The sequence below is a fragment of the Canis lupus genome, chromosome 11 (genome assembly GCF_048164855.1).
Source record: "Canis lupus baileyi chromosome 11, mCanLup2.hap1, whole genome shotgun sequence".
Classification (NCBI taxonomy): Eukaryota; Metazoa; Chordata; class Mammalia; order Carnivora; family Canidae; genus Canis; species Canis lupus.
Window position 1 is genome coordinate 60,686,257 of NC_132848.1, and position 14,487 is coordinate 60,700,743.

General features: G+C 33.8%; 1 long non-coding RNA gene across 1 annotated transcript in view; it reads left to right on the forward strand.

Annotated features, from left to right (window-relative positions):
• The window catches only part of LOC140600277 (uncharacterized), a 70,119-nt gene extending 61,612 nt beyond the window's left edge, over positions 1–8,507 (forward strand). The window contains exon 4 of the long non-coding RNA XR_012003512.1: positions 8,308–8,507. This is a non-coding gene — a long non-coding RNA (uncharacterized lncRNA). The remainder of the gene's footprint in view (positions 1–8,307) is intronic.
• Positions 8,508–14,487: the final 5,980 nt, after the last annotated feature.

Here is a 14,487-nt window from a genome sequence, read left to right on the forward strand (position 1 = left end):
TTGTATCAGGAGGCCAGGAGTTGAACCTTTACTGTGTCATGGAGAAAGAGACACAGATTATATTTCTTTCATTCATAAACAGGGACACATGGGCACTAAAAAAAACAAAGTATAATTTATAAAGCTAGATGTTAACAACAAATGAAGCCTAAAATTGATAACTGAATTTATTTCAAATACTTACAAATTTAAGTCAAGTATCTTTCAGATTAAGTTCAGAAAGATGCACTCAACAAAATATTATACAAAGTATTATATAAAAAACATGAATCTACAATAATATCTCCCTCTTGCAGGGGCAAAGACAAATTAGAAATAAGAAAAAATAAATGTTAGTTTTCCCGAACTAAAAAAAAGGGGGAGACTTCCTTCCATCCTATTTCTTAGAGCCTTTGCTTTAAAAGAAAATTTGTAATTATGTATTCTTTCTCTTGCGTCTTTGAGATATCCGTATATCTTTTTAAAGCTAAATAAGCCTCTGTCAGCTTTACAACCCAGGAATATTTTTCTCAAGAATTTGGAAAAAATGTCTTTAAAATGTAATCTCAAGAAAGATGGTATCCCTATCTCCCAGTTTCTTTGGGAGGGGAGGAGTCTGACGTTAGCTGGTTCCTGGCTCCAAACCCACCTCCTTTCACACATATAAGGATTTTTTTTTCCTTTGGATAAAAGCAATTAGCAAGCACAGGTGGTTCCCCCAATTACCAAGTGAATTTAGGATAAACTATGTGTGACAAATAATGCTGTTGAGACTCTTCTTTGAGGACTAATTGATTGTTTATTTTGAAAAATGTATGCAGTGAGTTGTATCTGTTTGACTATGTAAAACAGTAAGATTTCTTTTTATCTTTGCCATCTCTTTAGTGGATTTCCTCCAATGAATATCACATACTGGTTTAGTGCTTATTCAATAATAATAGTTTTCTTCCTATGTTACTTTTTGGAGCAGTTTTCGGGTTTGACTAGAGATTTTGCTTTTAATTATAGTTCCCCAACACAGTCTACCCCAGCTGTTTGTGCTTCTAATAAACTAGTGACTACGGTTATCTCACAGAGCTGGAATTTACATGTATCAGGTCCAGAGACAAGCTGCCATTTCTGTAAACCTTGCAGTTCCAACCATGATTCCCAGAGAAAGACTGATGCCTCATAAATGTGTTAACTACATGATTATTCTCTTGATTTTACAAAGAAAAAACAAATTAAATTTCAGGATTATTAAGTATCTAGAAGCAGAGTTAAGTATATACTTTCAGTCAATGAAACTATGGATCTTTAGAACTTCATGGCAATATTCTTTATCGAATATTGAACCAAAGATGATTATTTGCTTAGCTTTCTAGCTATAGATTCCTTAAAGTAACATATACTAATTTAGTCATCTAAATCTAAAAGATTTTTCTTTTGAAACTACAATTTATTGAACGAACAAATTATATAATAATAGTATTGCTTCACAGACTATTGTAAGGAACCTTTATTCTTTGTCTAAGAGTACTGTCAGGAAGGATTACAGTTGGTTTGCCAAAGGGCATATAGATAGAACATGAACAATAAGGTTACGTTCATAAGAATCCTTGACCTCTTTCAGTAGACATGAGAAGATGATATGAATCCTAAAATTTTATACTTCAATGGGCCTTCAAAATAACTTTCAGCTTGGGTAAGAAGTCTGGCACTCAACGTGGTTAAATTAAATGATAAAAATAACCAACATCAAATTTGTTGAAACAGTTCTTTCTGGAGTTGGTTTATAAAAAATTTCTCAGTGTCACTCTTCTAAGATTTTTTGAAGTTTTTTAACTGAATGGAAATATTTTCAAGCTAAGAAGTATAATTTGTATCCGTAGGTGGCAAAATCACATAGCAAAAATATCAGTGAACTTGAATTCAGAAAAGTCAAGTACCTGTTCTGCCTTTACAGTTGAGAAATATTGTGATCCTGTGAAAGTTATTTCATCTCCTGTGCCTTTATTACTTCATGTGTAAAATAAAAACATTGTACCAGAAATGCTATCCAACCATATGTTTTTAAAGTGTTCTTGAGATGCTGTTCCAAATTAATAAAAGACCAATGAGAGAGAAATAACAGAAATAATAATGAGAGTGATGGAAATATAAACACAAGCTATAGTGATGAGTCTGTTCAAGTAACATTCCTGTCCAATCAAGGGAAGCAGATTTTTTATATGATTGCTTTTTCTTGTTACATGCATTCAAATATGGATGTAAGAATGTAACTGTATTTTTATTTTTCTTTCATATATTTGACCTTTGATATGTTTCTTTTTTCCTTAAGTTGTCTAAAAAGAAAGTCATGGGATTTATAAGTCAACATGAAGACATGTGCAATTGAATGTGCTTTTCCATTTCCGGTGACCTTTTCCTGATGAGTGCATTAAAGTGCATTGTCTGTGACATCCAGGAGCTGCTCTGGAGTCTTAGTGAATCCAGGAATTTCTGAAAGGTCATAGATTTTATTGCTATTCATTTGACAGCTTTTTTTTTCTTACTTCGAATCTGCTCCATAAAACTTACTGTTGTGTGTAGATGGCTAGTCAATAGATTCATTTATATACCTTGGATCTTTAGATCCAATTATTTACCATTGTAATTGATACACCCGGCTGACTCAGTCCCTTGAGCATGCGACTCTTGCTCTCGGAGTTGTGAATTCGAGCCCCACATTCAGTATAGAGATTATTTAAAAATAAAGTCTTTTTTAAAAAGACATTATTTTCACTGTTAAAATCATTTGGGAAAATTATATTTCACAAGGATAATAAGTCCAGCAAAGGGATGCAGGTCCAGAGGATGCCAAAAACTTAAAACAGGTCAACTACTCTCTAGGTGGATCTAATCCTATTTATGTTTTGCCTAACATGATCATTATCCCAAGGTGCTAATTTGATTGTACTTTTTTTTTTAAGTCAATTGCTTGATAGGGTTACCCAGAATTTTAAAGATAAATATATAATGTTCTAAGTGAATAAAACCTACCAAAATCAACATCTTCTGGCTTCTAAGGAAAATTCACATTTATTTTAAGATCTTGAAAATTATCTGGCTTAACTTCCTATATACACTGTCATGAGTCTCTTGAAATTAGTTGAATATTTTGGTAAAGTTTCATCAAACTTGCAACTGTCAATACACTTTACAATTTAAAAATGAGAACATTAAATAATTGTGTTATTAATCATGCTGCCAAGGTTAATAAATCACACTTAAATTTCTGACAAAAGGATATTTTATTATTGAGTCAGTATTGAAATTTAAAAATCCTATTTCATTTTAAATACTTATTCTAAGCAGACTATAGCTATATTTAGTAAGAACCTTCATTAACAGTGCCCAGTTTACAATTTTAAATCTTCATAAGTGGTACTAATTAGAGCCTGAATTCTTTAGAAATATTGTGAGAATGCCTACAGTGTTCTCTTGGTAAGGGCTTTGTCTCTGCTGACCCTTTTCTCTAACTTTTAAAAAATCTGCAGAGGAATTCTTTATTTATTTAAAAATAGTTCATTCAATGAATCAAAAAAGAATAGCGGATCTTTCTCCAAAATTCATTTATTTAGATTTAATAGCTCTGTTAAAATTTTAATTGAGTTTTAACAGACCAGAAGATTTTAATGATCAATTTATTGAGAAAGTTTCTGTGAAAAAGAACTCTCATTTTCCTCCACATCAGTATTATCAATAATAAAAAAATAAAGCTAGTCAATTATTTATTATGTTCTAGGCTCATATATTTATATATTATATACATAAACATAACAACATTCTATAAAGAACATAACTTTATCATAACTTATTTGATCTAGGGGTATCTGGGTGGCTCAGTGGTTAAGTGTCTGCCTTTGGCTCAGGTCGTGATTCCAGGGTCCTGAGATCGAGTGTTGCATCAGGATCCCCATGGGGAGCCTGCTTCTCCCACTGCCTATGTCTCTGCTTCTCTCTCTGTGTCTCCCATGAATAAATAAAGAAAATCTTTAAAAAAAATAACTTATTTGATCTAACATACCATTGCACCATTGATTGCAAGAAGTAAGATGTACTATTTCCATGTGCCACTATGAAAGAAAACAAAGCTGACCAATAAATTATTACATTGATTTTAAGATACAACAAAGACACTGGAAAGTAAAAAAAATGTGCCTTTCACAGTTAGTGATGGCATTTCTCATTCCTATTTTAAATATAAACTAACTATATGAGGAACAGCAGGGCTAAATAACTTGCTTAATATTCCCAGAGCTGGGAGTGACAGAGCTGCAGTCCAGTTTCCAGGGACTCAGATGTTAACCACTACCTTACACTGTCTCTGATTCAAAAAGATTATAATTTAATACTATATCAGAGTGCAAAATATCTGGAAGAGAAGAATAAAGCCAAATCTGGTTGTGCTCTGATAGAAGTTGTTATAGTATTTGACACTTTAAAATCAGGAGGAGTAATAAAAAATTATCACACTGTGTATGGTTTTTAGGTCAAATCAGCTGTAAAAAAGATATTTTATATATTTATATATAAATCATCTCTATATATACAAAATTTTAATTTGGTTGATGATATGATATTTAAATGGAATGGTGCAAATTATTAACCAGAACCAGTAGGTTAAAAGATAGAAGATATACTTATGATCTAATTCTGGTAAAAATAAATATATATTCGCATGTATGTACAGAGAAAGGCTCAGAGGGGTATTTACAGTAGTATGCTGGTAAACCTGTTGGAGGAGGGAGGTTTAGTATATAGCACTTGCTGATTATCATGGCATAAATACTCCCACTATGGCAATGAGCCATATGGCAGTCAACACAATACCAATACAATGTCCTTGAATACACAACTAGGAAAAGATGTGCACAATTAGATCTGGGAAACAGTAGGAACCAGTTCTAGTATACATCTGGTTATGTTCTAAGATGTTAACTGTGGTGATCTCTGAGTAAAGGAAATGTGAAGTTTTGATTTTAGTATTTTTATTTTGCTTATCTATAATTTCATTTGCTTTACAACACAAATATACTTCTATTGTTTATGTGTGTGCACACATAAGATATTTGTCTCCCTAACTCTCCTTACCCGATAGAGTGTGATAACATTACCTTATAAATCAAAGATTTGGAATCCATGTATCAACAGGATATTTGTTCTAATGAAGCAAGGGATTTTAGTCCTCAAAAATGTTTCATAAAAATCTGCCCAAAATAGCTCAAAAAAGCAACCTGAAAAGCGGTCAAAGGAGTATTACTTTTGGTCCATGTTTAAGAAATACATTAAGGAGTTTATTTCTGGGCATTAAATCTAAATCCTTCCTCCTGCATGACGAGTATTCATGAAGTGTTTTTTAAGAGTACTTCTAATCTTTTCCCTTTGTATAATATGCTAAAGTAACAAAAATTTCCAAAAAGAATGTGGATGTAGAATATTTCATGATTTGTTTTCACTGGTGAAAAAATCTTCATAGTTTAAAAATATATTCAGTCAACCAAGCCATTCACAGGCAAAAAGGTCTACTAAGTAGTGAAAAAATGTGAAATGTGTATGACTCATTGTTCCCCAGGTGTATTCCCCAGATTTTTATAATCTTATTCTTGAAAAAGCCTTAAAAATCAGCATGAGACTTAGTCACAAAAAAGAAACGTCATTTCAGTTACCTAAACCAACTCTTTGTAAAGTATTTCAAATCCAAATGGAAAATTATCTCGGAACCCTAAAGCTTATCTCCAATGAAGGAATTACGGCTGTGACAGTGGGTCACTATCAAAAAGGTAGGTATTGTATGTATTGGACAAATCAATTCTATTTAAAACATTGGCTTAATCTACCTTAAAACACTGGTTAAAGACCATCTGTCTTAAGTACCATTTTACTCAACTGGTATTTCTTCCTAAATTCTTGCACTGTGGAAATAAAAGAACTTCTGTTTGGTTATTTAGCACTTACATCTAAAAAGCCTTTTCCATATTTATAGGCTTTTGCCAAATTAAAGGCAGAATTCAGAAACTATATGATTTGTTCCCATCATGGACTTGTGCATATATCTACCCTGTCTCCTCATCATAAATATGGAAATAAATTAAATGTATTTAAAGACATGAAATCTCAAAAATATGCTTCAGGAATTTTGAAGATTAAGATTCTCTCATAATTGAGTGCATCTATTTCTGGGGAAAAGATTTAATATGTGTAATCTAGAAGAAAATGGGCATATAGACAAATTATGTACCCTAAATAATGCTTTTTAGAAGAAGGAAGAACAATATATATTTAATAAAAATGCAAATATGAAGCCGGGCAAGGTGCAGTTTTAGTAATGATTTCAAGCTATACAGTTTACCTCAAGAATTCACCCATTAGCAGTTCATCTTCCCTCTCACCAGCATCCTATGGTAAGGAAGTTGAGGGGCTTTTAGGAGTGGGAAGGGGAGAAATAGATAAAACTGAATTATTTATTTCTGAAAAGTGAGTTAGTTTCTGCTTTTCAAACCTCTAGAATATTCTTGTTGGTTAGGCTTTTGTTGTTTTATTTCAGGAGAACAATGCCTGACAATTCCCATTGTGTATGAAATACAACGTTAGGATGAGCCCTACATTATTTAGCCAATTACTCCTGTCACAAATAAGTATAGAATGCTAATTATTTCTTTATAGTGTTGAAGAGCTTTTTATTATTTCTTAATAAATTTTTAGAGCTTTTGAATCAAAAGTAACAATCTTAGTTTAGCTCAGAGTGAATGGGATGATGGGAGGGATCCTGGGTGCATTTTAAGACAATGGTACAATGACCAAAAGAGTACAATGTCTAACATATAGGCAGTGAGTCTTGTTTGTTCACTTTTGGTTTAATACAATTAAACCATTAAATTGGTACTGTATATTAATGGGTGTGCCACATGCAGATTAAAATTTTTATGTTAAAATGTATAAAATATCTGGTTCTGCAAAAAAAAAGGCCAAATATTTCCATTTCAATGAATTTAAAACCTGAATTTTAAGTTCATATTCTTTTGCATGTTTTCATATTCTGAGATTTCCACCTAAGTGTGTTTTAGAACTGCTTTGGGTCAAAGGGCAAACCTGCAAACTTGGCTTCTGCAGGCTTTGCTTTCCCATTCATTCATTGCCACTACCTTCTCTTCCTCAGACACTGAGGATTTAAAGAAATCCTCAGGCAGCTAGGATTTAAAGAAAGGTTGATTGTAATCCAAAGCAATACCAATAGCCAAACCATCAAACATATTACTTCTCAGTGTTCATTGTTTTTTTCCTTTGACCTGTGAACTCCAGCAAGAGGTTGGCCTTGATTTGGCAGCACCAAACCCAGGGAAGGATGAGAGTAAATGCATGGAACTGAATACAGAGACATTAATAAATGAATGGAGAGACTGCTTTATTTTCCATCCCTTAGTTCCCCAAATCCTTTCTCAGTAACGGCTCCCAGAAGTCTCTAGAAACAGCCCAAGACCAGCAGTTGACTTCACAGTCTCAACTAACTGTCAGATGTCCATCCAATCACCTGATAGTGAAGCCCTGGGTAGACAAAGCTTCGGATGGATGGTCTCCTCACTCTGCTTGGACTCTGCCCTCCTGTATCCAGGCTGCCTGCCTCCTGTTTCCCCCACCTCCCCACCTCATGGGTGCCTCTTCATCCACTTGGGCTCAATATCCTAGGCAAGGCTACTTCATTGTGTAGATGTCTTTCTCTTTGTTCTCAAGCTCTGACACCAGCTCTGACTCTCATTCCTTGCTCTGGGCCACCGTGGCCCCTCATCCCCCAGTGCAGATGCCCACCTTGTTTTCTCACACCTAATGGCTTGAGGACTGAACTATTTAGTAAGGGAGGGAAGAGAAACAAAGAAGAAGAAAAAGAATAGTATATCACTTTTAATTACTTTGTTGAGGGGCACCTGGGTGGCTCAGTGGTTGAGCATCTGCCTTTGGCTCAGGTTGTGATCCCGGAGTCCTGGGATTGAGTCACACATCAGGCTTCCTGGGGGGAGCCTGCTTCTCCCTCTGCCTGTGTCTCTAGCCTGTCTTTGTGTCTCTCATGAATAAATAAAATCTTTAAAAAATTACTCTGTTGAACAAGCTCATCTCATGAAAAAATCAAAATGCAACTTTTATCTCCTGCTGACTCATTAAAATTTATTCAGTAGGGGAATATTTGCATCATCATTTGGGTAAAATCCTATCAATTTTCTCCTTGACTCCTGTATTAGGATTATCTTCATAGACTGAATGTTTGTGTCCCCCTCTCAATCATATGTTGAAGTATAATCCCTATTGTTGCAGTATTTGGAGAGTGCTGCACCCTCATGAATATCAGTGCCTTTATAAGGAGAGACCAGAGAGCCAACTCACTTTCTTTATGCCCTATGAGGTTACAACAAGGATTTGGCAGTCTGCAAACTTGACAAGAGCTATCACCAGAACCTAACCATGCTGGCATCCTGATCTCACAGCCTCCAGAAACTATCAGAAATAAATTTCTGTTATTAGCCACCCAGTCTACTGTAATTTGTTATAGCAGCCTGGATTGACTAACACAATTGCAGTCCTCTCAATTCACAAGATACAGGCACAAAGAGTCTCAGTTTGTTTACTAGAATCCCCAGTTCTATGTAGTAATGTAGAAATCAAGTTTCAACTTGATTTACTGTGAGATCTCCTCTCCATCTTATGACTACAAGGAGTAATGACTCACAGTTGACTTCTGTTGGGGGTCTCTGTGTTATGTATCTTCACCCTTTCCAAGTTCTGGCCCCCTCATCTTCTCTCTAGGGTCAGGGTAGTAGAGGAGAAGAGAATAAAGAACAGGAAGGGCCACTCTGGGCACTTTTTACATTGATTTTACTCTGCCTGAGCTGGTAGGTATTAAAATTGGCCCTGTGGGGGGTTTTTTGGAGTGGTAGGAATTTGATGGATTAAGAATAGTTAAAAGTTTTACATATCCCTTGAGAGAGTCAATTGCAGAAATATCATAGAATTGCTGGGAAATATTGAGGGCCAATTGATGTTCCCTATCAGAAATTTTTATGAAACTCTAAAATATTATTCAAAATAATTCAATCTGCTGTTTTTGATCTTTAATGCTACTGGCCCATTTCAGGCCTCTGTTACTAGTAAGACTAACAAAAGGATCCATTGTACATATGAACAAAAAAGGAATCCCCTTCCCCAAATCACTGAGAGTTATGATTTTTTATTATACTGAAATGTATTTTATCCTTTACAACTAAAAATTAATAGGTAATATGATATTTTAAAAATTTATAATTCTTGATCTATTTAGTTATATTAAGTTTTTAGCAGAGAATATCTTATGAATATTGAATCTACATAAAAGTTTAACATGTTTAACTCTTCAGTGAAGGAGAAAATTGAACTACAAAAATAAAAGTTACATGAAGTTTCAATTATTAAAATAAATTTCAAAATAATGTCCTTGGATCTCAAACCTAATCTTGGGCTGCAGGTCCAAAAATAGGAGGCAAAGAACTTGGACATAAAAATACAATGAGACCTGCAACTCATACCTCTTTGTAGAGATGACTAGGCTATTTCATGTCCTCCATGGGTGGTAGTAACCACTTTAAAATAAGCTATATAATAATTTTCAAGGAAGTGCAGTATATATATATATATAGTTATTTTGTTCTGTAAATACAAAAAGAAACCTATGAACAGAACATTTGCTGTCATTTTCAAAGCTTTACATCATTAAATCGGTGAAAGACATGTATATAATATATACTCAGCAAAAGGTTCATATTCAGAATAAAAAAAAACACCTTTCAATCAAAAATAAAAAGAAAGAAAACCAAAAAAAAATGGACAAAAGACTTTGGTAGGCATTTCATAAAAAAATATATTGAAATAGCAGGTAAGTATAAAAACAATATTACACCTTTGCTAAATTCAAAATAAAACTGCCTTTAGGTACTATCTCACACTTTCACCTTTCTTCACCTGGTAATAAACATTTAAGTTTTCTTCATGTCTTTTAATATATTTTTTAAAGATTTTATTCATTTATTCATGAGAGACACACAGAGAGAGGCAGAGACGCAGGCAGAGGGAGAAGCAGGCTCCATGCAGGGAGCCCAACATGGGACTCGATCCCGGGACTCCAGGATCAGGCCCTGGGCTAAAGGCAGACACTTAACTGCCGAGCCACCCAGGCATCCCTCTTCATGTCTTCTCATGGCTTGATAGCCTATTTCTTTGTAATGCAGAATAATATTCCATTGTCTGGATGTACCACTTTTTATTTATCCATGTTACCTCCAAGTTTTGGCAATTATGAATAAATCTGATATAGACATTCATATGCAGGTTTTCCTGTGGACATAAGTCCTCACAAGGATTGTGATTGCTGGATCATATGGCAAAAGCACGTGTAGTTTTATAAGAAACTTACATACTGTCTTCCAAGATGGCTGACTGTTTTGCATTCTCACCAGCAAGGAAGGAGAGTTCCTATTGTTCCACATCCTCATCAGTATTTGGTGTTATCAGCATTCTGGATCTTGGCCATTTTGATGGGTGTATAGTGGTATCTCACTGTTGTTTTAATTTTCTGATAACATGTAATCAAGAGTATCTTTTTTTTTTAAAGTTCTCACTTAAATTCCAGTTAGTATCTAGAGCAAACAATCCTAAAATATATATAGAACCATAAAAGACCACAAATCGCCAAAGCAACCTTGAAAAAGAAAAACAAAGCTGGAGGCATCACAATTCTAGACTTTGAGTTATATTTTATTTTTTTTAATTTTTTTTTTTATTTTTTTATTTTTTTTTTTTTTGAGTTATATTTTTTTTTTTTTTTTTGAGTTATATTTTAAAGCTGTAGTGATCAAAGCAGTATGGTACTGTCACAGAAATAGACACAGAGATCAATGAAACAGAACGGAAAACCCATAAATGAACCTACAGTTATATGGTCAAGTAATCTTTTAACAAGGGAGATAAGAATATGCAATGGAAAAAAGACAATCTCTTCATAAACGGTGTTGGGACAAGTAGACAGCTATATGCCAAAGAATGAAACTGGACCACTTTCTTACATCTACACAAAAATAAATTCAAAATAAATTTAAGACCTAAATGTGAGACCTGAAACCATAAAAATCCTGGAGGAGAACGTAAGCAGTAACTTCTTTGACATTGGTCATAGCAACTTCCTTCTAGATATATCCTCCAAGGCAAGAGAAACAAAAGCATGAGCCCCATATCCCATGAGGCAAGTGTCCCAAAAATAAACTATTGAGACTTCATCGAAATAACAAGCTTCTGCACAATGAAGGAAAAAAATCAACAAACCTCAAAGGAATATCTTTTAATATGGTTATTTTCCACCTTTGTATCTTCTCTGGTGAGGTGTTAAGGTCTTTGCCCATTTTAAAATCAGGTTGTTATTTTCCTCATTACTGAGTTTTAAGAGGGTTGGGTTTTTTTTGCATATTTTGAGTAACACTCTTATACAGCTAAGTTTTTTGCAAAACACTAAATATTTTTAAATAATAAATCTTTGAAAATTTCTAGATTGTATCAGGATTTGTTATCTGGCCACATTACAAGTGTCTCAGACTTGTGCCAATAATATTTTAGCCCAGTGATGTTCAAAGTATCAGATTGAAATATCTTACATCTATAGTAATCCCTGAATAAGCACTTGGTTTTGAAGTCATCTAACATTTTGTAGCAAAGCTGTGCCATCTTCAATAAGTAAATTATCACCCTCTGAAAATCAACAATTATCTTTACACTGGGAAGTAGTGAATTCTAATGTCTGACCATGGAGTACCAATTGATGAGGCTATTCAAGTCAAGCCCTTACTGTAAATTGGGCATTAGCAGATCCATATGCCATATCATTGAGATGCCCAGAGGCATTTCTTGTACTTGTCCCTGAAAAATTTGAGCAGGTCCTGAATGGCACACAGAAGTTGTCTATATTTTTAGCATGATAACAGCTATCCTACAACTGACCCTCTTTATCCCCTCACTGAGAATTCCCTGATAAGAAAAATATTTTAACTCTGGTTTACAGATAATGCTGCACAATATGCAAGCACCAACCAAGAGTGGATCTTTTTAGCATTATTTTCTAAACACAAATGCCCTGAAGGAAACTGAAGAAGAGAAATCCTGCCTGTGGGAATAACTAAGCAGTCTGTGTTATTTTAATGGAAAGCAAGATAGCCTGAGGTAAGAACCTGTACTTACTAATGGGCAATGGCTAAATTATTGGTCATTTACTGGAGACCAGAATAGGGATTTGGAAGCAGTGTGACTAAGAGATTTGGGCAAACAATGCATGAAGGATGAATACAGAGCACTAGAAATGAACCAAAGACTAAGAAAATTTGTACTTCTTGTGGGTGGTCTTCAAAAAGCCTCATTTCAGAGGATGTTTCCTCTAATCAAGAAAACCAGAAAACAAGATAGTCATATATATGTGTGTGTGGTTATATGTATTGTCAAAAATATTGTCAGAGTTGTGGTAGAACTAGAGAAGGATGGTACTGCTCAGAGGTGACTTGGGTTTCCTCCCTTTGGAGAGTGGATAACCACCTTTTAAACCGCATGCACAGTGGCTGTACTGTATTATACAGGAGACACTTTTAGAAGTGTTGACATGGGAAGATGACCTGTGCATGTTAGGTTACTGAAATCAAAGACTAGTGTTGGATTTTTTTTTAATTAATTAATTTATTTTTATTTTTATTTTTATTTATTTATTTATTTATTTATTGCTGCCCAGTATGTAATTTTCGATCTGAAATGTAATCGATTTCCTATTATGGAGTTACTCTGAGACCTTCAAAGTACTTCATACTACTTCATTGTTTTCATATATAACAAATCAGCTTCTGTTTCATCTTTAAATATTTATTTGTCCATTTTCTTTGAATCTCTACCACCTATCATACATAGTTTCTAGCATATGATAAATACTTACAAAATGTTTGTTGAACTGAACTATATTCGGTCATCCACATGATGAAATTTTGAACTTATCTTGTATTTTTGTTCCCTAATTTACAATGTGCTATTCAGAGAATGTATTCGGTAATGATTCAGAACTTTTTAAATTATGGAATTTTTGCTGAGTCATAGAATACAAGATTTCTTCTGGAAATTCCACAAAAACTCGGTACTTGGTAATTGGGCTGTAAATCATTCAAAGTTTTTGCTTCTACTTATATTATTGGAGTTGTAATCCTCACTTCTAAGTTTTAAGCTCTTCTTGAATTAATCAGTATTTGGATTATCTTTACTCTCTGAAGTTATGTGTTTTATGGTTAGTTGTCTTATTTTTCTTACCACTTTTGACAAATAACAAGTTTTTTTTCACTTAACTCTCCTAATACAGTGAGATTTCTTTCTTTCCTCAAATATTTGGCTAAGCATTTATCATTAACAGTGGACTTCTTATTGAATTATTCTGGCCTCTTTATGCTATGCATTGTCAACATTTCCACTTCTTTAAGAAAATGTACCTTACATTTAAAAGTAAGGCTCACTTCTGTTTTGCAGAATGGCAATCCAAATTTCACCCTAACATAATTTTCTTACTAAATTTATTCCTGCCCCTTCACAACATGATTTATGTAATAAAGAAAACAGGAAGTGTTTCAAATATAGGAGCTAAATGGTAAAGGAAAAAAATGTAAATAAATGCTAATCCCATTTGTATAAAATTACCAATGCCTTTTCTTCTTTATCCTGCATATCTTTTTTCTTACTTATTTATATCCTACTCCTATTTATATCCGATTTCTCACCTTCAGTCGATTTAAAGTTACATGAAATTATTTATTAGATAGATAAATTAAAACATTTTGTTGCTGCCAGTCCCTAGTTTATCTTTTGCTTGTTGCACTGAAGTACTGCTTTCCCTATATCTTTGAGATTTTTCCTTTATACAACCAACTTCCATTCCCACAACTCTAACTTATAGATAGAAGTAGAGATATTTTTTAAGACCTTACTTAATAGGATAATCCTGATGAATCATCTTCCAAAGACCAACTGGTCACCTAGAAAGATCCCTAAGTGTGGCATTCATTTGATGCATCCCCATAGTTCAATATATGGTTCTCCAAATAACATCCAAATAAAAAAAAAATTAAAAGGATGAATCGGGGGTCTATGACATAGGTCAAATCATGGATGTGATTTATTTTTTAAGACAGCAGAGTGATTTAGAATGGTACCTAACAGACACTCAGCTTGACAAAAATGTCATTAAGGATCATAAAAATATTGTCACGAAGCACTTTGACAAATCCAGAACAGCGCTGAGTAAGTCTAGAAAAACAGGCATATTTTAAAACTAACTTTGAGTCAGTCTTTTGTTGAATGCAGTTAGAGTCATAGGAAACTGCAAAGTTCTCAAAAGATATGTATTACAGAATATGTTGCAGCTTATTCCAAAATTAATTCAAATTGCAAGGTATTTTT